Consider the following 25,868-nt stretch of genomic DNA (forward strand, 5'->3'; position numbering starts at 1 on the left):
TTTCCTGTTTTATAAACAGAAAGGCCATGGTTTATGTGGAACTTGGATGCTCAACCTCAACATAACTTCGCACGCCACATCTTCTACATCTGTCTTATTGATATTTTTGATGTAGCGTTTTGAAGTTTTGTATCAAATGCTGATAAAAACATGTTTGATAAAAAAACTGAAAAATAAAATGTGTGCTATATCAGTAGGCATGTGCATGCACCAGTGGTGACACTCAGGGCCACCTTAGCATCATGAAGCATGTACACATGCATCATCGTTCTCTTTCTTTAAAAAAAAAAAATGCCAGTGTTGCTCAACATCAGCAATACAGCAAAAAGCATTTATTCTTGTTTTTGGGTGATACTGAGTACCATCAGAAAAGAAAATTGCCAATATCAACTGGTCTCTACTGGTCAAAAGTTGAGGGCTGTTGTCTTTGACAGTATTTGTGTTTTTTCTAGCTTTCAGCAGTATGTGTTTCCTTGGTCTCTCCTCTGATTGTACCTCTACTCCCTGAATGCCCTCCATGTTGTCCCCTCCTCTCTTTTCAAATGCTCCCGCTACCCACCTCATTCTCAATATTTTTTATATTTATTTATTTATTGGATCAACTGCTGTAAATTGCTACCAAGCCACTTGCTTACTTTTTTGCCCTGCCATGCACTTTCCTTTTTTACTATTGACTGTGTTTCAATGGTCATCCACCATTTTAGAATGCTAAATTAAAAATGCTCAAAACAGCCATTGCAATGTCACGATGCATATCCATGTGTACGCATCAAACACTATCTTGGAGTGGCTGTTCTTTAAAAGAATATCCATTCCCTGATGGTACCAAGGCATCAAACATATGTATTTGCACGTGTTGTGGTACGCTGGTGGCTATTTTGCCATGTTATTGCTGATGAAAAAAGCAGTGGCAAAGATACTAGCTCGGCCTTTTGGACCCGAGAACTATTGGCTTTGCCACCGCTTGCTTTAACACCTGTCATCCATCTATCAAACTTTAACATATTGGACTGAAGTGGGAGTCTTTGCTTTGAACAAATAACAGCCATTTGGCCATTGCTCTATTGAATTACAAATTGGCTAAATGCTAATTATTTTAGCTACTGCAATACTTTAAGGCACTTAGGGGTATATTCACAAGAACATGTACTAAACATCACCAAAAAATGCTAACGCACCTTTACACATCGCTAAGCATGGGCGGATTTTGCGGATTCGCAATCCGCGAATTTGCGGATTTGCGGATTTGCGGATTGCGAAAATCCGCAAATTCCGCGAATTCTCGCGGATTTGCGGATTTTTTTGGGGGGGTGTGTTCGCACGGGTTTCTGCAAGTTCGCGAGGGTTTTGTACAATTTCGCAAATTGCGAACTTACTTGTCGGGTCGCCAGTTTTGCGAACTTGTTGTTTCTACGTGCCCAGCCTGTTTGCAAGGCTTTCTTCATCACTGCCACCCTCTGTCACCACTGGCACTCTCTTTGGTCACCCATGCCACCCTCTGGCTCACCCATGTCACCCTCTGTGTCATCACAGCACCCTCTGGTTCACCAGTGTACATTATTGGGGCAAAGCAAAGCACTGCCATCCTCTGTCAACACTGGCACTCTGGTTCACCCATGCCACCCTCTGGCTGGCACACCCATGCCACCCTCTGTGTCATCACAACACCCTCTGATTGACCAGTGAGTGTACATTATTGAGGCAAAGCAAAGCACACCTGCTAAGTGCTTTAAGTTATGCAAACCGCAACACCTGCCCTGCCTCAACTGACATTAATGAAGGCTGGCACCTGCTTGTCTGCTCCCTTTCCTTTTTGTTGCATTGTAAAAAAAATTTAACAGGATGCAATGGCATACTTGTAACTATTCTGTGACTGTCAGAGCAGGGTCACACAATAGTTGCAAGTAGGCAACCGGATTCTGGAGGGCCCCTTCAGGAAGCACTACAGGTAAATGGTTACAAATGATGAGCTCGAACTTTTGCACCTGCTCGTTGGTTTTGCTTTTGCAAAACTCGTTTTTCGGTAATTTCGCCCTATTCGCGAGGCGCGACGTCGTGCGAAATCGATCGTGTAAGCCGCGAACTCGTGCGAGTTACCCCAAAGTTGAGTACGGGCGCCGCCATTTTGTTTGCGTGACGTATTTCCGTTTCCGCCCGCTATGTGTAATCTCGCGCGATGAGCGCCTTGCGAATACAAGTTCGCACGAGTTCGCGAGAGAAATCGCGTGCGAACTTACTTACACGCACGTGTTCGGGTGGCCATCTTGTTTTTCATTAATTCCTATGTGTCTGGGCATGGTGTTTCTATCCTCTGTATATCTCTGCCATCCTTTGCTTGTTTTATTTTTTTTTTGATCTATTAAACTTTTTTTCTATCCCTCTTGTTTTCTAGGTCTATATTTTTGTGTTTTAGTCTACTTTTGTTTACTTTTTAACTACTTTTTTAAACTTTTATTTCCTTCTTCTCTACTCTTATTCTTTTTCATTTTATCTCCTTACCTGCCCAGAACATGGTGAAGACTAAGAGTAAGACAGCTGTCAAGCTGCCCAAGACGGGCACCGCAGCCCGTGCCCGTCTCCCGTGTGGCCGCTTGAGGGCGGAAATGGTGGTGCCCCGGGAGATCTTCAGCCCTGAGGAGGTGGGCTCACTGGTTTATTATGTGCAGCGCCGTCTCCCCAGGACCATCGCGGCAGGCGGCAGGATCGCTGCCGGTTACACCAACAGCCAGGAGCGTCGGAAGCGGTGGGGGCAGGTGTGCCGGGCCCTTTTTAACATCACGGGGGTCCAGCGCACCTATAATCAGGTGACCCACCGCTGGACCGATATCCTGGACCGGGAGCACGACCTGCTCGACCTGCTGGGAGTGGAGGTCCCCGGGCTTGGTGAGTAGTAGTAGCAATTTTTTCATCACTCGTCACTACTCTGTTTTTTCTCCTGCTCTGTGTGTTATATAATATTGCAAATGTTTGCTTTAACTTTTTTACAAAGAGCAATAATGCTGCTGATTACATTGATAGGAGAGGTAAATTAATATTTCAACATCTTCTGTGCATTTCAGGTGCACTGCTCTCCTTCTCTGTGGCGGTGCCACTGCTTATTTGTTTTCTATTTTGTGTTCATTTATTTGGGCTGAGTAATGTATGAGTGTACTTTACAGAACTGCGTAATGCTAGACACAAAGGGGCAGATTTACAAGCCCCTTGCGCCACGTTTACGCTGCCTTACCTGACGCACAGCGACGTAAACGTGGCGCATCCCTGCGAGTCATGTACAACGTGATGCATCTAGGGAGATGCGCCACGTTAAGACCTGGGCCTGCGCCACAATGGGAGTGTTCCCACGCAGGGGGAGGGGGGGGGGTGGCGGTCAGGCAGATGTGCGCCTCGCAAAAGTGCCTGCGTGAAATCTACAAGATTTAACGCAGGCACTTCCGCGCCGCTGCTACGTCAATTCTTTATGCCTGCTTGCTTGAAGCAGGCGTAAGGACTGATGCGGTATGTTGAGTATTGGGCATCCCTGAGCATTGCTAGAGTTGCATTGCGCCTGCGACGCGACTCTAGAGATGCACCCCTCTTTCGTCACGAGATGCGTCACGCATCTGCCTACCCTTGCGCCAGTGTTTGCCGCATTGTAATTGCGGCGCATCTGCCGTGACGCAAGGTTAGTTTTGCGTTACGCATTTGTTCTGGTGCACATCTGGAGGTGTCCAGCTCAGAACTCGTAAGTATGCCCCTAAGTGTCAGATTAGCAATTACCTGCGCATCCCTGCAAAGTGTGAGGCACGCCAGCACCACCCATGGTGCACCGTATTTTCAATGCGGCACGCCATGGTGCCAAAACGTCACCGAAGCGTTACGCATCGGTGCCGTAAAGGCGGCTCATTGATGGAGTTGCGTTGCAACGATGGCGCAGCTCCAGCAATGCTGCGTCAAGCCGTAAGTCTGCTTCATGCAGGCGCAGGGTTTCAGTGATGCATCATTGTCCTAAATGACTGATTGAAATTTTATCTATTCCCCATAGCCACTTTTAGCATGCGTTCCTGCGCAGGAACGCCCTCCCTTGCGCTGGAACGCTCCCTTATGGCGCAGGGCTTCAGAATGGGATGCATCTCCCATATGCGTCACGTTGTTAATATACGCCACACCATGGCGCCTCTCTTGTTGTGGCGCTGCGTCACAAAAGTGACGCAAGAATGGAGCAAAAGAGCTGCAAGGGGCTTGTAAATCTGCCCCTAGAGTAGAGGCTCAGGTGCAGTCCTTCCTTTGTAGCCCTCTTTTTGGCTGAAATAGTTGGTTCTTGTTCTTTCTAAATGTTTGATTTGGTTGACAAGGACATCGACAAGCAGCAATCATCAATTTTTTCTGTTCTTTCTTTCATGTTGTACGTCAGGTCCGCCCAGGGGCAAGCGGACAGAAACAGTGGATGCAGTGGCTCCAAAGGAGGAGGATGCAGGCCAGGGCGGCGAGTGCTCCTTTGCTGGCCCCAGTAAGTTTTCATTTAAATATAGAGGACCTATTGTTGTCCAAGCGTTCCTAATTTAATTTTTTCGAAACAGTGTTTAGATAGGAGCAAAATCAATAATACTACTGTTGCAGGGACAATTCTCCACAAACCAAACTTTGGACACCAAAGACCAGAGTCATAATATTTCAGAGTGGTGTGTTTGGCACACTGTATAAACCTGGTAGTGTCAGCGGCACGGACTCCTCCTTGCAAAAATTACAAAACCTTTCGCTCAGTCACTCTAGTCTGGAGGACCAAAAACCACAGAGTCTATTCAAGTTTAAAAGCTTTAGTAAAAGTAAAAGTAAACACATATATTAAAATAAAGTTAGCTGGAAAAGGAAAAGTGCTTGGTGCTGAGTTGATGAGTAATGGAACACATTTCTTGTGGTCGAGCTGAGCTTTCACCTGGTTTAGTTGATGTTGCTCTTGTCTGTAGAAGTCCAGCGTCTGTCTGTTCAGAGAAAAATGATGTGTGTTAAAATTAAGCAAGCATTCATCAATTGTGACAAAAAAAAGCAGCAAGACAACAGCCTTCCCTGGAAGGAGGGACATTTTTACTTTAGACTAGAGTAGACAGTCAATTATTTTTTCTGTTGTTTTCAAATTTCTTCATTCCTAAACCAAATACTAGTGAGTGGTGTAATCTAACAGTCTTAAATATATTTTTTAGGTGGAAAATCTGGTGGCGGGGCCAGCTCGGACCTGATCGTGATCGACTCCGAGTCTGAGGACTACTCTGTGGAGGATGCGACGCCAGAGGACAATCAGACTGTGAGGAAGCAGGCAGTGGTGGTGGCGAGTACAGGTAAGCTGGATCATGGTACTATCTGACTCTTAGATAGCATATGATGTGTATCCAGTGCTGGCCCAGTGACAAATTACAATATGGTAATTACAGCAGGCTGGGACCGACAGACAGAGGCAGAGAGAGAGGAAGACAGAAGGAGAGAGAGAGAGAGGGAGGGAGCCAGAGGGAGGGTGAGGGAGGGAGACAGAGAGAGAGAGACAGCGAGGTAGAGGGAGACACAGGGAGACAGAAAGAGGGAGACAGAGAGAGAGAGAGAGAGAGAGAGGGAAACAGACATATCGCCTGGGCCTGGTGCAGATGATACGGTTGCTGGTGTGGTTAACGGCTCAGAGGAAAAGTCACTCACTTCTGCCAGATCTCTTTCATATGAAAGAGCACCAAACCATAAGCGCCCCACCTTGCCCCTCCATGCAGACGCCCATGATACTGGCCTGAATAAATTTGTACTGCGCTGGCTAGTTGCTAGTTGTACTGTGACACAACTTCCTGCTGAATCATTTTGTGTTAATCATATTTTTAAAGAGCATTGGTTACAGATTATGTCTTTCTTTCTTCATATAGTTGGTAATACTAAAACTGCAAAACCGAGCAGGAGTATGCTGGCTGTACTGGCCCGGCAACGGAGGCTGGATGCAACTGTTGCGCAATATCGCCGGCTGGTGGAAATGGAGGGGGACGACACGCACTCAAGTGCATCAAATGTAACATCTTCTGCATCCTCCTCCGTGACCCCACGTTCTGCCGCTAAGCGCAGTGCTCCAGCCAACCAGAGCCGTGCTGGAAGACGCCACCGCCGAGCAGCAAAGGCTGCACCTCCTCACAGTACTGTAAAGGCTCGTTTGCGCCGTGCACTCCGCAGAGTGTCCAACCTGGAGGCGGAGGTCAAGAAATGGCAAGAGTACCAAAAGGTGATGGAGGGCCTCCGTTTAGATCACGTCATGCTCCGGGAGGAGTACGATGCCCTGGCCCTAAGGCATGATGCCCTGGAGGCCAAAGTGAACAACCTGCATCCGTAGAGTGTCCCTTGCCCCTTTTTTAGAGACTTTTGGGGGGTGGGAATTGGGAGTTGGGTTTTTTGGGGATTTTTGATGGACTATTTATTTGGGGTTAGGGAGGGTCTTGCGGGAGATTATTTTGTTAGGGATATAAATATACTTTTTCAAACTTTATCTGAGCATACCTGTTTTTTACTACTTTTGAGCCTGGTGGGTGGTGGTTTTGCAGTAAGTTCGTTTTACTGAACACTGTCATCGTGTTGGTTCACGTGTAATAGGCCAAATGTTTTCCAAAGTAAATGCCTGTCACAGAGTTTGTTAATTCAAGAGCCCTAGGACTTTACTGCTAGTACCACTGTCACTCTCTCGCCTCTCCGAATACTCCATTATACTACCTCCCATCCAAACGCTTACCTTACCTGTAATTTGTGTTTGAGGGCTGGCTCCACCTGGAATTCACAGTGTCCTCCTAAGGCGTTCTGCAGCAGGGCCCCAACTGGAGTTTCCCGGCGTGGATTTTCTGCAAAACAAAAGCAATCAACATTAGAAATGTGGCAGAGGTGCTCACACAACCCAAAAACCTAGAAGCCCCACAGACAGCACCCCTGAGACAGGCAAGCGAGCAATAATGACGCCTAAACGTTCACATGTAATAGGCCAAATGTTTTCCAAAGTAAATGCCTGTCACAGAGTTTGTTAATTCAAGAGCCCTAGGACTTTACTGTTAGTACCACTGTCACTCTCTCGCCTCTCCGAATACTCCATTATACTACCTCCCATCCAAACGCTTACCTTACCTGTAATTTGTGTTTATTTATTTATTTATTTATTTTTGCAATTTTTAAAGCGCTACAATTACCCTTGGGTGTCTCGGCGCTAGGGGCTAAAAGCTGATACCGGTAGTTAGATCTCTGAGACAGAGGTTAAAATGATTTATGATTAATCATGTCGTTGAGAGAACAACCAAGTCTTTAATTGTTTTCTGAAGACAATCAGAGATGGACTAGTTTTTATATTGAGAGGGAGGGAGTTCCATAATTTTGCCGCTGCTATGGTGAAACCTCTGTCTCCCCAGTTAACTTTCCTTGTTCTGGGTATCTGAAGCAGATGAGCCGTGTTGGAACGAAGCATTCTGAGGGTTGCCAAAGGCTTAAAGGAACTTCTGAGGAATTTGGGTCCTGTGTTGTTTATTGCCTTGTAGACGATACAAAGGGCCTTGAACTTCGTACGACTTCTAACTGGAAGCCAATGCAATTGGTCCAGATGTCCAGAGACAGAGCTATGTTTAGGAATGCCCAGTAAAACTCTGGCGGAAGCATTTTGTATCAATTGTAATTTGGAAATAACCTTTTTTTGTGCATTGAGGAAGAGGGCTGGCTCCACCTGGAATTCACAGTGTCCTAAGGCGTTAGGGGACTCGTCAACGTAAGTTTCTTCATTGTGCAGAATCCAGGCATCAGCATTATGGGTAATGGATAGGGTGAGTCTGGAGGAGGAGGACTCAGGATAGACGACCAGGACTGAGTTCTTGTCAACTAACTGTTGTGAACCTGAGGAATGCTGCGGCATCAAAATCAAGACAGTTCTGTTGATGGGCTTGTTGTTTTATTGGTTGATTACAGTTTTGTTGGGAATGTGATGAAGCACTTGCTAAAGAAAGACAGACACACAGGAATAAAAGTGAATAAGGAGGACTAAATTTACAATTAATTAATGAATGATTGACTCATTTTCAGAACTCGCTGTCAGGGAAGCAGAACTCGTCCTCATACTCTGCTAAATCATCAGTCGGGGTTACTTCTGGTAACTGAGGAGAACTTTCCTCAGGTAGGTCGGTGTCCTCTTCTTCCTGCGTGGATTCTCGTACTCTGTAATCTGGTGGTATGAAGTGCTGGTTCATCTTTATCAAGGTGAGCCGCTCCACATTTGCGGGCAAGAGGCGGGACCTTTTGGAAGTCACAATGCCACCAGCAGAACTAAAAACACGTTCTGAGGACACGCTTGCGAGTGGGCAAGACAAGTAATTGATAGCCAGGTTGGTGAGCTCTCGCCATATTTTTCTTTTCCCATGCCAATACGCCAATGGGTCCTCAGTAATATTGACCTCTGTTGAGTCATCCAGATAGGCCTGCACCATTGAAAGAATGTCCTCCCGCATTCCTGTACTTTGCACTTCTGTGTCCTTTCTGGGACAAGGAAACCCTAGCTCACTTAGCCAACCCGCTCCAGACATATCGCCTGGGCCTGGTGCAGATGATACGGTTGCTGGTGTGGTTAACGGCTCAGAGGAAAAGTCACTCACTTCTGCCAGAGGCACAGATGCAGAAGTGCTTTTTTGGGACGCCTGATCGCCTGCTGATTCACTAGTAGTACTGGCTTCTCCTACAGTTTCCTTCCGCTCTCTTTCAAAACGAATGGCTGACTGAGCTAGCCAACCTTTGTACTTTGTAACATCCGATGTTTCAAAAGGAATTATTACTTTGCCAAACAATGGCTTTTTGTAACGTGGATCCAGAATAGTAGCACAAATGTAGTGCTGTTGTTTCTTGATATTTACAAGCCGTTTATTGCTAACTAGGCGTTGTAATAATCTCTGCGCCAACTCATGTGCTTCGTTCTTTCCAACGTCCTTTAATTGTGAAGACACCACCTTGACTTGGTGCTCGAGCTTCAGCAACAATGGGATAGCTTTGCTCAAAGAACAGTCCTCCCTGCTGACGTCACGCGTGAAGACCTCAAAAGGACGAAGCATGTCTGTCAGGCTTTTAACTAGCTGCCATTGCTCCACCGCTAGCATCATTTCTGTCGTATCACCACTCTGGTTGTAGAAATACTCATTGACTACTGGAAACAGCTCATGCAGACGCTCAAGCATGTAGAAGGTTGAGTGCCAACGTGTTGCCACCTCCTGGATAAGTGCTTTCACTGGCATTCTACGTTCATTTTGCTTGCGCCTCAGCTCCTTCCGGGCCTTAAAAGAATGGTTGAAATGTGTGCATATTCTTCTGCAGATGGTCAGTGTTTTGTCGACTGCAAGTTCTTTTTTCAAAAAATTTTGCACAACAAGGTTGATACCGTGCGCCAAACACGGCACTCTGAAATAGAAACCGTCCTCCATGGCCCTAACTACATTGCTGCCATTATCTGTAGAAACATAACCAACCTTGCATTTTCTTGGGGGCAGCCATTGCGAGACCTTTTTGTTAAAGTCAGCCAAAATGTTGACTGCAGTATGACTTTTCTCCATGCCAAACATGGCTAATGTTGCATGTTTACGAGCACCCTTAAAAATATCGACCAAGTCACCACCTGCATTTATCTGTTTTATAACCCCTGAAAAAGAGACCCAGTGTGCAGTGATGCACATGTAATCAAGGGCTTGGCAACTGGTCCACATGTCTGTTGTCAGGTGTATAGTGTGAACAGCACTCTTCTTCAAAGCTGCCCCCACCAACTCAAGCACCTCTTTATGTAGTGCTGGAACAGCAACCCTGGAAAAATAGAACCGGCTAGGAACCTTCCATTTAGGGGCCAATGTTGCCACGAGTTCAAGGAAACCCACACCTTCGACAAACGAAAAAGGGAGAAGGTCCACCGCTAGCATTTTTGCCAGCTTAGTGTTATACAGGCGTACAGTTGGGTGGTTGCGTTGAAATTGCACATCTGAGGAGAACATGGCTGAAATGGTGTGCTGGACAAATTTACGGGATGATGCTGATGCCTTCTTCGACCCACTTCTGCTCAGTGTTGACATTTTCCGCATTGGTGTGTCTCCCAGACTCTCAGTGTGCCTCCTATGTGTTCCGGAGGGTGTGGTGCTGCCAGGGGTACTGGGTGCAACCGGACACATGTCTGACGCTTCTTCTACCTCCCCGTCATCTTCAGATGAAACACCTAGTATGGGTATATTTTGGCCACTTGCCCTTTGGGATCGCTTTCCCTTGACGTTTGCTAGATGCGGAAACCATTCGACAGCGTGCTTTCTTTCAAGATGACCTATCTGGCCTCCGGTTCCATAGTTGGTACCAGTCTTACCACGGCTAACGCTAGTCTTACAAATGCAACAAACGGCTATGTTATCATACTTTTCATGGACACTAAAAAAGTTCCAAACTGGGGACTGGAAACTTCTGGTTTTGCCGCACGAGGTGATACTGCTGCCAATGCCAGATGAAGCAGTGGTGGATGAGCCTTGCAGACATCTACTGGGTTGTGCAATTATTGCAGCAACCTTATTTGAGGGAGTCGAGCTGGATGGAGTCCCCCTCTGGGGAGAAAATATGGGAGCTGTAGGTTTTGTTGAACTTGTTGTACTACTTGACTGCGTTGGTGGTGCTACCAGTGGCACGTCGCCAGGGTCACGCTCAGCATGACGTCGGGATAGGGTATAAATGTCTGTCTGCTGCATGGCCGGTGTGGCTGGACTGACATGTGTGATGACTAGGTCATTGCTGTCATCCTGTTCAACAACATCAGAATGCACCACTTCATCAAGTTCGACGTTCGGATCCATAAGTATGAGCTTTCCGGGGCCCTTCCTTTTAACATTTGATACCTTTCGCAGCTCATGGTGTGCCTCCCTCTCAGACGTCAGAGATGGTTGCCAATCTAGATCCAGATCATCATCTGATGGAGCGGGGCTTGAAGAGGAACTTCTACACACCCTCCTTTATCTTTTCCTTGCTGGGGAGCTGGGAGAAAATGAATCATCAGGAGGAGTGGCTTCGTCTTCCTGACATGATACCCCGGCTCCAAAGTCAATTTCCTCCTGTGCCCCTACTTCTGGAAGAACAACCATTGTGGGCACTTGCACCGCTCCATGCGCCGCTACATGGGCATCTTCACTGACCTCTACTTGCAAGTCTCCATGGACCTCTCCTTCTCGGTCTTCTCCTTCTCGGCCTTCTCCTTCTCGGCCTTCTCCTTCTCGGCCTTCTCCTTCTCGGCCTTCTCCTTCTCGGCCTTCTCCTTCTCCTTCTCGGCCTTCTCCTTCTCCTTCTCGGCCTTCTCCTTCTCGGCCTTCTCCTTCTCGGCCAGCTCCTTCTCGGCCAGCTCCTTCACAGCCAGCTCCTTCACAGCCAGCTCCTTCTCGGACAGCTCCTTCTCGGACAGCTCCTTCTCGGACAGCTCCTTGCGCATGTACTTCTGCTTGTACTAGTAGCCCATGCAGTTTTTGTTGCGGCTTTGGTTGTTGAATAGTACTTGTGAGATGAGTTACAACCTGTGTTGATGGTGTGCTGCTACTTTCTTGCGATGAACCAACATCACTGGTCGTTGGTGATTCAACAACTAAACAGGCTACCTGTGCAGCACTCATGGTGGGCATTTGTTTTTTTTGTTGTTTTTCCCCAAAAAATGTATTGGTTGAGCCACCAGTCTCCTTGGTAAGTGGTGCCACTTGCTTCTTCTTCTTCTCCTTAGTAGAGACATCTTTCTTGCAAGAGGACCTACGGGCACCTCTTTTTGGAGCCATCTTCTTCAGATGTCGGAACAACAGGCCGCAGCAGGACTTCTTCCTGGCACTGATGCTCAACGATGATGCGGAGTTTTGTGCACCTAAAAGCAAACGAAGACAGAGGAACATCAGTAAATATATGTTGCATATGTAGCGCTTCAATAAACAGTTTGCAAGTAGGCATTTATGAATACACACGTGCACACCACACAATATGGAAATTTCAAAATTAGGATTTGCTAAATTTTTGGGAAACAGGAATTTAACATTGATCCAAGAGAGCACACACAGAGAGGGTTGTACTTTCATGTACCCCTGACTCCGCCTGGGCACAATGGGTGAAAGCAAGGCACAATGGGTGCAGGCCTATGTCTCAAAGCTCACTGCCTGCCTTCAAAATGGCCGCTTGACCCCCATCCACATGGCCAGGACCATGCCTCAAAATGGCCACCACCAACATAGCCAGCCCCCAACCCCTACTCCAAAAAGTCAAAAAACACAACACAAATCAAATCACCACAATCCAATGCCATCCATCAAGTTTCAGAAGGCTTATGCTGCCTGCTGGTGGTTTTCCGGTGCAAAATTGCAATTTTTACAATTTCGCGAGTGCGAGATTGTTGCTTCACGGCGCGAACGTGGCGAAAAACCAGCAAAATCCGCGAACAGACCGATTCTGGGCCCCCTGGGCATAATGGATGTCATCAGAGCACACTGGGTGCAGGCCTATGGCACAAAGCACACAAACTGGCTTAAAAATGGCCCCTAGACCCCCACCCACACGGGCCCAGGCAATAAAATGGCCCCCACCCACATAGCAGGCCCCCAACACCACCCCAAAAAGTCGTAAAACACACAAAAATCACCACAATCCAATGCCATCCATGCCCTGGCCAGAATCATGTTAAAAAAAAAATTCAACAAAACAGTTGTATCATGCATGCACCCATAACTAAGCCTGGTGGTTTTCAATTCATGTGCAGATTTGTAATTTTTACAATTTCGCGAGTGCGAGATTGTTGCTGCGCGGGACACGCGCAGTGCGAACACAAGCAAAAACATCCTCAGCTCGCGAACTTGCAGATTTTCCCCCCAAAAAAGTCGAAAAAAAAGCAACACACACAAAAATCACCACAAACAAACAACATCAACTTACTTCTTTGTGAAATCAAATTTCGAATCCAAAAGTAATTCAAAAGGCCTCAAATCCAAATATCCAGCAGCAACCACAAAAAGTAATCCTTCCCAGTCAAGATCGAAATCAAAGTGGCCAGGAAATGGACTAAGCAATGGGAGGAGCTTGCTGGACAGGAACAGGAAGTTGGAGACTGGGGCACTTCCTTCACCCCACCCCTATGGGAGGAGCTTGCTGGACAGGAACAGGAAGTTGGAGACTGGGCCACTTCCTTTACCCCTCCCCTTGTAATTTTTGTACTTTCGCGAGTGCGAGATTGTTGCTGCCCGCGCCGCGGGCCGCGAGCAGTGCGAACACAAGCAAAAAATCCGCTTCGCGCGGATTTGCGGATTCTCGCCACATCCGCGAGAGTTCGCGGATTTTCCGAAAATACAAAAAATCCGCGAGCGTAACGGATTTTACGCCCATGCTTAATCGCAGCCTATCGTGGGAAAATAAACCTGTGTTAACGTGGAATTCACAACAAGGTGGTACCATGCGATAGTCTGCCGAAACCTAGGCCACTGTCCGCGAGACATCCTCCTCAACCATGATAAAAACACAAACCTCAATGTGAAAAACCATGCGAAGAGCCCAGTCGCGATGAGGAAAGCACTGCCAGGCCTGCGACACATATGGCAGGTTGGAATAAGCACAACAAAAGCCTGAAAAAAAAGACAAACCAAACCAAACTGAAAACAACAGCCAAGCACAATGGAGGCCACCCGAGCCAGTATACAACCCCATAAGCCCCATTGGCAACAAAACATTCTACATGGCAGGCCATCTTGGACAAGGTGAATGCAAACTGAGAGCGGAAGAGGATAATGGAAGAAAACCAGAACATCCGGAATGATGTGAAACGCAGAAACAACCAGAAACACACCAACAACAATAAGGCATCAATGCACACCAGAGGTGGGAGGCCAGCGCCACACCAGGAGCTGGATGATATGGAGGAAATGGTGTCCACCACATCAGTCTCGAGACGGTGGCTGGCATTGGGGACCGGAAACTGCCCAAAACAACAGACACAACAGCAACAGGGAGAGGAACCAGCAGGGACTGGGGGGACAGGGGGAGATGGGCACAATGGCACAAATGCACAATTAAGCACAGCACAACTGCAGACAAATCATGCCCAAGAGTAACAACACCAACCAAGAGCACAAGTCACACAACCCGGCAACATCACACCACTGAACAAGCACAGAAGTGAAAACCACACTGCCTGAAAGGGAGAAGGGTGAGCCAAATCAGAGCTGAAGGGACATCTCACACACAATGCAGCACACACACATAGGAAGCAGAGCACCTCAACATCGAACACAATGTGGTACAAACACCAACATTTGCACAACCGAATACAGGACACCCATAAATGGTCTGAAGCATCTGGCTAAGCATGAAACCGGAACATGACAATGTACAAGTACAAATCCACATTCCTGACGGGGTAGCACTGCACCTGTGGCAGGGAGCCAGAGAGTCAGTGACACACACATTGGTATACAAATCAAAACACAGTTGGAGACAAGTGAAAGTGCAGAAGCCTTATCAACAAGTGCGTGTCAGTATGGCTAAGAGAAGTGCCACAATATGCAGACCAATGCAGCAGTATGTCTGAATGAGGAACATAGGAAAGCGCCCATTTCCACCTCAGGGGAGTCCATCACCAACACAAGTCAGTGCCAACCCGCGTCGGTTGTCCGCGCATGAATCATGAGTCCAGGCCAATGCAGCCATGTCCACTGTCATCTTGGGATATGTGACCAGATTCATAACATGCAACCAGGCATCGGGACATGTGCAATGGGTCACAACCAGTTGTGGCTGCAGGCACCTTGTCACTCATTCATGAACGCGAGTGCAGCTCAGTAGGACAACATCTCCAATGAGCGATCGTCGTCCACCACATCTAACATGTCATCAACGTAATCCATCAGCTGACCCGGAAAGATGTGCTGACTCCAACGACTGGAGCCAATGTGCACCAAAGCCCAATTGGGTAGTGGCTCAATGTTAGGGTGACCAGAATTTTAAATCCCAAAAACGGGACATTTCGAGAAAATAGAAGAAGGACTACCGTTTTATTTCAAGCTAGCGCACAGAATGACAGTGCTTGCCTGTTAATTAGATTGCTTTCTTGAAACAACTGCTAACTATTCCTGCTCTGCAAAACATTAAAAAAACACCTCCACAGTTTTCAGTCGCCCCTCTCTAAAAACCAGGACAGGAGCTAAATTTCCTGACAGCAGATGAAAAACAGGGTCCGTCCGGGCAAATCCGGGACGCCTGGTCACCCTACTCAATGTGCTCACTGCACACAAGGACTCGTGCAATCTCCCAGGTCCAGTTTTCAGTCTGCACGCCAAACATCCATGCATGCCATAAACGGGCATCACTGTGATACTCCAGGTCGTGGGAAAACAGGGGGAGCACACACATGTTGTAATACAGGTCAGCTACCGTTACGTTGGAGAGACAGATATCCATGGACCACTCGAATGTGCACAACGACAATGCAACACAGGCTGAACACAGGTGACGTCTGCAAGGCGGAAGCTCAGCCGTTAACTGATCCACTAGACGGCCAACGGCAGAGCCCCCAGTACATGCAGCAGGCTGGATTCGAGCATGTGTCCGGGATGGTCTGCCTTTGCGTCAGTGGCTCTGCTTGAAGCGGCACTGTCTTACCCTGTTCCAGTCCTGTAGATAAAATGGCACACCTCGGTGCAATGAGCAGTGTCTGTGTGCAATGGGTGCGGGCCTGGGTGGGAGTACATGTGAAGGCCATTTCGCGCACGCCAACTACGACCAAGGACTTTTGCGTGTGGGATGTGACCAAGGACTTCTGCGTGTGGGATGTGTACACAATGGTTTCACGTCGGGCAGTACGAAGTGTGGGAGTCACAAGCAAATGCTATTGTATCTGTCAGGGTGTGCTGACCACATTCAAGTTCCTGCTCGGAGCTGCAGATGTGCTACTGCCTGATAGTTCAGACAAAGGACCTTTTATCCCTACAGTAACTTCACCATCTGCATGTATACAGGAGATTTACAGAGGCCGGTCGTGGGTGTGGTGGGATGTCTGTGACCCTGGGAACACCGTGACACTGGCCTTTGAAGGTGTGCAGCCACATGAGTGTAGGCCAATGGACCCGACAGGGCGCACACAGGTGTACAGTCCATGGCTGGCTGTGATCGTGCTGCAAATGAGGCCAGGCAACTGACTCATGCATCTGCAGGGCTGATACACATAACACTTGGCATGCATGTGCCAAGACTCCGAGTGGTCTTCCGCTCCTACATGTCCCCGTATGTGCGGGCCCACCCTCCTGCTGCATGCTACATTGCAACATCGACACCTATGCCCTGGTGGTGACTACACCCCAACACAGAGACACACTTACCGCACTTCCTGCCCAAGGCCAGGTCTGAGCCATGCCCTGCTCCCCTTGCTGAATCTGCACACTCCTGCGCTGAATTGACGTACGCCAGACCAGCCACTTGTGCATGCACGGGGTGCGTGAGAAGCTACATGTCCAGGGTCACTGCCAACGCAGAGGTGACATGGTAACGTCCGCTGAAGACAGCACACTGACCAGATGGACACACTTGCTCAGATGGTGTGAATGGCTACGCAAACGTGTGCATGGCCACATTTATTAGCAGGCACACATACTGAGCGACACCTGTGTTGGATGTGTGTGGGGTGTGTGCACAATAGCCGGCAAGGGCTGCCTGGTGCAGTCAGAAATCAACAACAGTGTACCTCGTAAAGGACACAACCATTCAACCATAAAGGCCCCATGACTTGTGCTGCAAAGAGTTAGTGGCCCCGAATGCACAGCATCCTGCACAGGCCTACCGCCACGGGACGCTGACTTGCGGGGCACTGAAGCAGGGTCACAAGTGTAGAGCAGATTTCCATAGATGTAAAAGGAGCTTGTCGGGGAGTGTCTCGGTGAACAGTGGAAGGTATACCCCTAGGGCATGATGCAGAGGGCAGGGCCACGCTGAAACAGTCACTATCAGCGCCACCAAAAGTACTTAAGGCACCTAGAGTGCGCAGGCGCAGCAGACGCGGCAGCCTTTGCATTACTCAGATGCCGCTAGCTGCCTGCGTAAGACTTTAATGATTGAATTGTGAACGTTTGTCTTCTTTTTTAACAATATTGAATACATTGCTCGTTGAAACTTCCTACCTGTTGCTGCTCTCTTCCCTCCCTCGCCCCGTTCCGACACGGCTTGTGCCGATTGCTCGGACAGCGTTTGGCAGTCAATCTTCCACTTCCCCCGATGCGGGAGTCAGCGCGCCAGCCTTCAGCGCCCCAAAAAGTACTTCAGGGACCTAGAGTGCGCATGCGCAGCGGACGCGCGCAGCGGACGTGCCGGTGGCGTCTGCGCCCGTCCGTGCCCGGCAGGGACCAGGGGCCAGTTATAATGCCCATTTTATCACCTATACAGCACTTGAGCTTCATATTCTACAGGACAACTGGCCCATTAGTTCTAATGTTAGGATAGCTGCTAAGAAAATAGGGATCCTGTCCCCCAGAGACCTGTCCCCTGAATGCCTCATGCAGTGTAATGGGCAGGGCCCTCTTCTCACCAACAAGGACTTTCTGGAACCTACCAATCCCAACTCGCCGGCAGCGGGATCTCTTGTTATCACCTACTTAAAAACGCGCTCTATGGTTAAGCACCAGCTCAAAATTTTCCAACTGCTTGATTCCGACAAACCCGACATCCTTCTCCTGTCGGAAACCTGGCTCACGGACGACTCCACCCCCGACATCCTCGCAGCAGTACCTACTGGCTAATATATACTTCAAGCAAACAGGGTGTCGGGCATGCTAGGGGGCGGGGTGGCAGCTATCATCCAGCAGAAACATAAATTCACTGCCCTCGAGATCAGCAGTTTACCTCAGGTTGATAGTCTCATTTTAAAATTCGAATCTCCGAAGTTCTCTTTTATCTGTGCTCTCTTTTACCGACCTCCTGATCATAAGCCTCTGTTCCCTCAATTATTCTGTGAATTAATTTCCTAGCTAGACATTAACCATGCCAGGATTATCATCCTCAGAGACTTCATCTACTGGCCCTCTGATATACATGAGAGTGCCAGCTCCGTTGAGTTCACAGACCTTCTATTTGGCATGAATTGCAATCAACATGTGCATACAGCTACCCATGCCAAAGGGCATATCTTGGACCAAGTCTGGACCTCTAACATTGAAATCACACCTCCCTCAGTTTCTCCATGCACCTGGTCTGACCATCATTCTATTACTTTCAGTATGGCCTACACTCCTCCCACTAAGCTGCCCCTGGCGGGCAATTTCCTGGCCAGAAACTGGAAACAGGCCAATATGGGCGACTTCTGCTCATTCTTAACAGCCACCTCCCCCACCGAACAGGCCCCCATCTGTCTTCAAAATATTTAACAACAAGGGGTGGTGATGGACAGAGTCTCTGAATTAAGCAGAAAACTCTCACCCAGTCAAGAGATCAGGGCTAGATCCAACACCGTTTTTTAGCTCACTGCATCATCCCAGTTTCAGAACCTGGCTGTATGCAAATTAGTCTGTTCCTGTCCCAGTGCATGATGGGAACAGGGCAAACCAAACTACAAAGCCAATTCTTACACTGGAAAGGAAACAAGCTACCGGGGACCGGTTTCTGGCATTTCAGTCTCTTCGGCCCGGCTTGCTTGAATCCTGATGGTGCAGTGAGCAAGGGACTCATGTCTGAGCATACCCTTCCACGCTTAGGGTGGACAAAATAATTAACAACAAGGGGTGGTGATGGACAGAGTCTCTGAATTAAGCAGAAAACTCTCACCCAGTCAAGAGATCAGGGCTAGATCCAACACCGTTTTTTAGCTCACTGCATCATCCCAGTTTCAGAACCTGGCTGTATGCAAATTAGTCTGTTCCTGTCCCAGTGCATGATGGGAACAGGGCAAACCAAACTACAAAGCCAATTCTTACACTGGAAAGGAAACAAGCTACCGGGGACCGGTTTCTGGCATTTCAGCCTCTTCGGCCCGGCTTGCTTGAATCCTGATGGTGCAGTGAGCAAGGGACTAATGTCTGAGCATACCCTTCCACGCTTAGGGTGGACAAAATAATTAACAACAAGGGGTGGTGATGGACAGAGTCTCTGAATTAAGCAGAAAACTCTCACCCAGTCAAGAGATCAGGGCTAGATCCAACACCGTTTTTTAGCTCACTGCATCATCCCAGTTTCAGAACCTGGCTGTATGCAAATTAGTCTGTTCCTGTCCCAGTGCATGATGGGAACAGGGCAAACCAAACTACAAAGCCAATTCTTACACTGGAAAGGAAACAAGCTACCGGGGACCGGTTTCTGGCATTTCAGCCTCTTCGGCCCGGCTTGCTTGAATCCTGATGGTGCAGTGAGCAAGGGACTCATGTCTGAGCATACCCTTCCACGCTTAGGGTGGACAAAATAATTAACAACAAGGGGTGGTGATGGACAGAGTCTCTGAATTAAGCAGAAAACTCTCACCCAGTCAAGAGATCAGGGCTAGATCCAACACCGTTTTTTAGCTCACTGCATCATCCCAGTTTCAGAACCTGGCTGTATGCAAATTAGTCTGTTCCTGTCCCAGTGCATGATGGGAACAGGGCAAACCAAACTACAAAGCCAATTCTTACACTGGAAAGGAAACAAGCTACCGGGGACCGGTTTCTGGCATTTCAGCCTCTTCGGCCCGGCTTGCTTGAATCCTGATGGTGCAGTGAGCAAGGGACTCATGTCTGAGCATACCCTTCCACGCTTAGGGTGGACAAAATAATTAACAACAAGGGGTGGTGATGGACAGAGTCTCTGAATTAAGCAGAAAACTCTCACCCAGTCAAGAGATCAGGGCTAGATCCAACACCGTTTTTTAGCTCACTGCATCATCCCAGTTTCAGAACCTGGCTGTATGCAAATTAGTCTGTTCCTGTCCCAGTGCATGATGGGAACAGGGCAAACCAAACTACAAAGCCAATTCTTACACTGGAAAGGAAACAAGCTACCGGGGACCGGTTTCTGGCATTTCAGCCTCTTCGGCCCGGCTTGCTTGAATCCTGATGGTGCAGTGAGCAAGGGACTAATGTCTGAGCATACCCTTCCACGCTTAGGGTGGACAAAATAATTAACAACAAGGGCTGGTGATGGACAGAGTCTCTGAATTAAGCAGAAAACTCTCACCCAGTCAAGAGATCAGGGCTAGATCCAACACCGTTTTTTAGCTCACTGCATCATCCCAGTTTCAGAACCTGGCTGTATGCAAATTAGTCTGGTCCTGTCCCAGTGCATGATGGGAACAGGGCAAACCAAACTACAAAGCCAATTCTTACACTGGAAAGGAAACAAGCTACCGGGGACCGGTTTCTGGCATTTCAGCCTCTTCGGCCCGGCTTGCTTGAATCCTGATGGTGCAGTGAGCAAGGGACTCATGTCTGAGCATACCCTTCCACGCTTAGGGTGGACAAAATAATTAACAACAAGGGGTGGTGATGGACAGAGTCTCTGAATTAAGCAGAAAACTCTCACCCAGTCAAGAGATCAGGGCTAGATCCAACACCGTTTTTTAGCTCACTGCATCATCCCAGTTTCAGAACCTGGCTGTATGCAAATTAGTCTGTTCCTGTCCCAGTGCATGATGGGAACAGGGCAAACCAAACTACAAAGCCAATTCTTACACTGGAAAGGAAACAAGCTACCGGGGACCGGTTTCTGGCATTTCAGCCTCTTCGGCCCGGCTTGCTTGAATCCTGATGGTGCAGTGAGCAAGGGACTCATGTCTGAGCATACCCTTCCACGCTTAGGGTGGACAAAATAATTAACAACAAGGGGTGGTGATGGACAGAGTCTCTGAATTAAGCAGAAAACTCTCACCCAGTCAAGAGATCAGGGCTAGATCCAACACCGTTTTTTAGCTCACTGCATCATCCCAGTTTCAGAACCTGGCTGTATGCAAATTAGTCTGTTCCTGTCCCAGTGCATGATGGGAACAGGGCAAACCAAACTACAAAGCCAATTCTTACACTGGAAAGGAAACAAGCTACCGGGGACCGGTTTCTGGCATTTCAGCCTCTTCGGCCCGGCTTGCTTGAATCCTGATGGTGCAGTGAGCAAGGGACTCATGTCTGAGCATACCCTTCCACGCTTAGGGTGGACAAAATAATTAACAACAAGGGGTGGTGATGGACAGAGTCTCTGAATTAAGCAGAAAACTCTCACCCAGTCAAGAGATCAGGGCTAGATCCAACACCGTTTTTTAGCTCACTGCATCATCCCAGTTTCAGAACCTGGCTGTATGCAAATTAGTCTGTTCCTGTCCCAGTGCATGATGGGAACAGGGCAAACCAAACTACAAAGCCAATTCTTACACTGGAAAGGAAACAAGCTACCGGGGACCGGTTTCTGGCATTTCAGCCTCTTCGGCCCGGCTTGCTTGAATCCTGATGGTGCAGTGAGCAAGGGACTCATGTCTGAGCATACCCTTCCACGCTTAGGGTGGACAAAATAATTAACAACAAGGGGTGGTGATGGACAGAGTCTCTGAATTAAGCAGAAAACTCTCACCCAGTCAAGAGATCAGGGCTAGATCCAACACCGTTTTTTAGCTCACTGCATCATCCCAGTTTCAGAACCTGGCTGTATGCAAATTAGTCTGTTCCTGTCCCAGTGCATGATGGGAACAGGGCAAACCAAACTACAAAGCCAATTCTTACACTGGAAAGGAAACAAGCTACCGGGGACCGGTTTCTGGCATTTCAGCCTCTTCGGCCCGGCTTGCTTGAATCCTGATGGTGCAGTGAGCAAGGGACTCATGTCTGAGCATACCCTTCCACGCTTAGGGTGGACAAAATAATTAACAACAAGGGGTGGTGATGGACAGAGTCTCTGAAATAAGCAGAAAACTCTCACCCAGTCAAGAGATCAGGGCTAGATCCAACACCGTTTTTTAGCTCACTGCATCATCCCAGTTTCAGAACCTGGCTGTATGCAAATTAGTCTGTTCCTGTCCCAGTGCATGATGGGAACAGGGCAAACCAAACTACAAAGCCAATTCTTACACTGGAAAGGAAACAAGCTACCGGGGACCGGTTTCTGGCATTTCAGCCTCTTCGGCCCGGCTTGCTTGAATCCTGATGGTGCAGTGAGCAAGGGACTCATGTCTGAGCATACCCTTCCACGCTTAGGGTGGACAAAATAATTAACAACAAGGGGTGGTGATGGACAGAGTCTCTGAATTAAGCAGAAAACTCTCACCCAGTCAAGAGATCAGGGCTAGATCCAACACCGTTTTTTAGCTCACTGCATCATCCCAGTTTAAGAACCTGGCTGTATGCAAATGAGTCTTTTCCTGTCCCAGTGCATGATGGGAACAGGGCAAACCAAACTACAAAGCCAATTCTTACACTGGAAAGGAAACAAGCTACCGGGGACCGGTTTCTGGCATTTCAGCCTCTTCGGCCCGGCTTGCTTGAATCCTGACGGTGCAGTGAGCAAGGGACTCATGTCTAAGCATACCCTTCCACGCTTAGGGTGGACAAAATAATTAACAACAAGGGGTGGTGATGGACAGAGTCTCTGAATTAAGCAGAAAACTCTCACCCAGTCAAGAGATCAGGGCTAGATCCAACACCGTTTTTTAGCTCACTGCATCATCCCAGTTTCAGAACCTGGCTGTATGCAAATTAGTCTGTTCCTGTCCCAGTGCATGATGGGAACAGGGCAAACCAAACTACAAAGCCAATTCTTACACTGGAAAGGAAACAAGCTACCGGGGACCGGTTTCTGGCATTTCAGCCTCTTCGGCCCGGCTTGCTTGAATCCTGATGGTGCAGTGAGCAAGGGACTCATGTCTGAGCATACCCTTCCACGCTTAGGGTGGACAAAATAATTAACAACAAGGGGTGGTGATGGACAGAGTCTCTGAATTAAGCAGAAAACTCTCACCCAGTCAAGAGATCAGGGCTAGATCCAACACCGTTTTTTAGCTCACTGCATCATCCCAGTTTCAGAACCTGGCTGTATGCAAATTAGTCTGTTCCTGTCCCAGTGCATGATGGGAACAGGGCAAACCAAACTACAAAGCCAATTCTTACACTGGAAAGGAAACAAGCTACCGGGGACCGGTTTCTGGCATTTCAGCCTCTTCGGCCCGGCTTGCTTGAATCCTGATGGTGCAGTGAGCAAGGGACTCATGTCTGAGCATACCCTTCCACGCTTAGGGTGGACAAAATAATTAACAACAAGGGGTGGTGATGGACAGAGTCTCTGAATTAAGCAGAAAACTCTCACCCAGTCAAGAGATCAGGGCTAGATCCAACACCGTTTTTTAGCTCACTGCATCATCCCAGTTTCAGAACCTGGCTGTATGCAAATTAGTCTGTTCCTGTCCCAGTGCATGATGGGAACAGGGCAAACCAAACTACAAAGCCAATTCTTACACTGGAAAGGAAACAAGCTACCGGGGACCGGTTTCTGGCATTTCAGCCTCTTCGGCCCGGCTTGCTTGAATCCTGATGGTGCAGTGAGCAAGGGACTCATGTCTGAGCATACCCTTCCACGCTTAGGGTGGACAAAATAATTAACAACAAGGGGTGGTGATGGACAGAGTCTCTGAATTAAGCAGAAAACTCTCACCCAGTCAAGAGATCAGGGCTAGATCCAACACCGTTTTTTAGCTCACTGCATCATCCCAGTTTCAGAACCTGGCTGTATTCAAATTAGTCTGTTCCTGTCCCAGTGCATGATGGGAACAGGGCAAACCAAACTACAAAGCCAATTCTTACACTGGAAAGGAAACAAGCTACCGGGGACCGGTTTCTGGCATTTCAGCCTCTTCGGCCCGGCTTGCTTGAATCCTGATGGTGCAGTGAGCAAGGGATTCATGTCTGAGCATACCCTTCCACGCTTAGGGTGGACAAAATAATTAACAACAAGGGGTGGTGATGGACAGAGTCTCTGAATTAAGCAGAAAACTCTCACCCAGTCAAGAGATCAGGGCTAGATCCAACACCGTTTTTTAGCTCACTGCATCATCCCAGTTTCAGAACCTGGCTGTATGCAAATTAGTCTGTTCCTGTCCCAGTGCATGATGGGAACAGGGCAAACCAAACTACAAAGCCAATTCTTACACTGGAAAGGAAACAAGCTACCGGGGACCGGTTTCTGGCATTTCAGCCTCTTCGGCCCGGCTTGCTTGAATCCTGATGGTGCAGTGAGCAAGGGACTCATGTCTGAGCATACCCTTCCATGCTTAGGGTGGACAAAATAATTAACAACAAGGGGTGGTGATGGACAGAGTCTCTGAATTAAGCAGAAAACTCTCACCCAGTCAAGAGATCAGGGCTAGATCCAACACCGTTTTTTTAGCTCACTGCATCATCCCAGTTTCAGAACCTGGCTGTATGCAAATTAGTCTGTTCCTGTCCCAGTGCATGATGGGAACAGGGCAAACCAAACTACAAAGCCAATTCTTACACTGGAAAGGAAACAAGCTACCGGGGACCGGTTTATATATATATACCCATCTGTCTTCAGGCTTCTAACCTCGATCATTGGCTACAATCAGCCAGTGACAAGGTTGCCCCTTTTAAGAAAACCTCAAACGCCCCCACGACGTCCAACGCTGGTTCTCAGACTTAAAAAGAAAAAAACTAGCACTCAGACAAGCAGAGCGCTGATGGTGGTGAGCCTATACATCCGAGGAGAGAGCGGTGTATGTAGCCTTGCTATAAAATGATAAAGATTCCATCCTTCAGACTAAAACTGCTTACTTCTATTTGAAAATCACTAACTCATCCATGAAAGCCAAAGACATTTTTGCAATAGTCGATCAGCTTGCGCAACCCGACAGGATGATCGCTAAATCTGTCCCTTCACAAATTTTATGTGATTCACTGAATTCATTCTTCATCGACAAAATCACCTCTATCAAGAACGACATCCCTAACCCCACTGCCCCTACCACTCTCCCTATACCATGCAAAAACCCCTTCACTCTTGACCAAATTCCCCTGATCTCCAGAGAAGAGTTCCTGGCTCTTCTAAAAAAGGTGGGATCTAGCTCCCCCAATGACTGTTGCCCCCCCACATTTTGAAAGAGGCCTTTCTTACATGCCCTGATCCGCCACTTTCACTCCTTAACAACTCCCTCAAACTAGGCATCGTTCCAGAAACCTTTAAAAGCGCCATAATCATCCCAATATTTAAAAAACCTAATGCCGTACCATCGGTGCTGAGCAATTTTCGCCCAATCTCCTTGCTCCCCTATCTTAGCAAGATATTAGAGGCCCACGTCACGAACTGCCTCAGCTCATTTATTGAGCATTCCCAGTTTCTCGACCCCCGGCAAGCGGGCTTCAGGCCAGCACATTCCACATAGTCAGTCATCCTGGCAGTCATGGACGAGCTTAGGAGAGGAGCAGATAAAAACATCACCCACGCCCTGGTGCTTTTAGATCTGTCGGCTGCTTTTGACACGGTCGATCACAAACTTCTGATCGACCATGTCAGTAATGCTGGCATCCAGGGTCTGGCCCTTGAATGGATCTCCTCCTTTCTACATACGCGCTTTCAGGCTGTCCGTCTGGCCAACTTCTCGACAGAAAAACTAGACCGACCTGTGGGGTCCCCCAGGGCTCTGCTTTATCGCCCCTCTTGTTCAACCTATATATGCAACCCTTGATTGTATCTTTACGCAACAGCCCAGCCATAACCTTAACCTACGCCGACCATCTCCAGCTGGTGTTTACCATTGACTCTTCCAACACATCAGTTACCAATTTCCAATCCACCAAGACCTTCATCAGTGAATGGATGTATACCAACCAACTAAAACTTAATCCCGAAAAAATGGAGCTCATACTGACTGGAGGCGCCGCCAACCCCTGGAA

The sequence above is a fragment of the Lissotriton helveticus genome, chromosome 9, assembly GCF_964261635.1.
Source record: "Lissotriton helveticus chromosome 9, aLisHel1.1, whole genome shotgun sequence".
Classification (NCBI taxonomy): domain Eukaryota; kingdom Metazoa; phylum Chordata; class Amphibia; order Caudata; family Salamandridae; genus Lissotriton; species Lissotriton helveticus.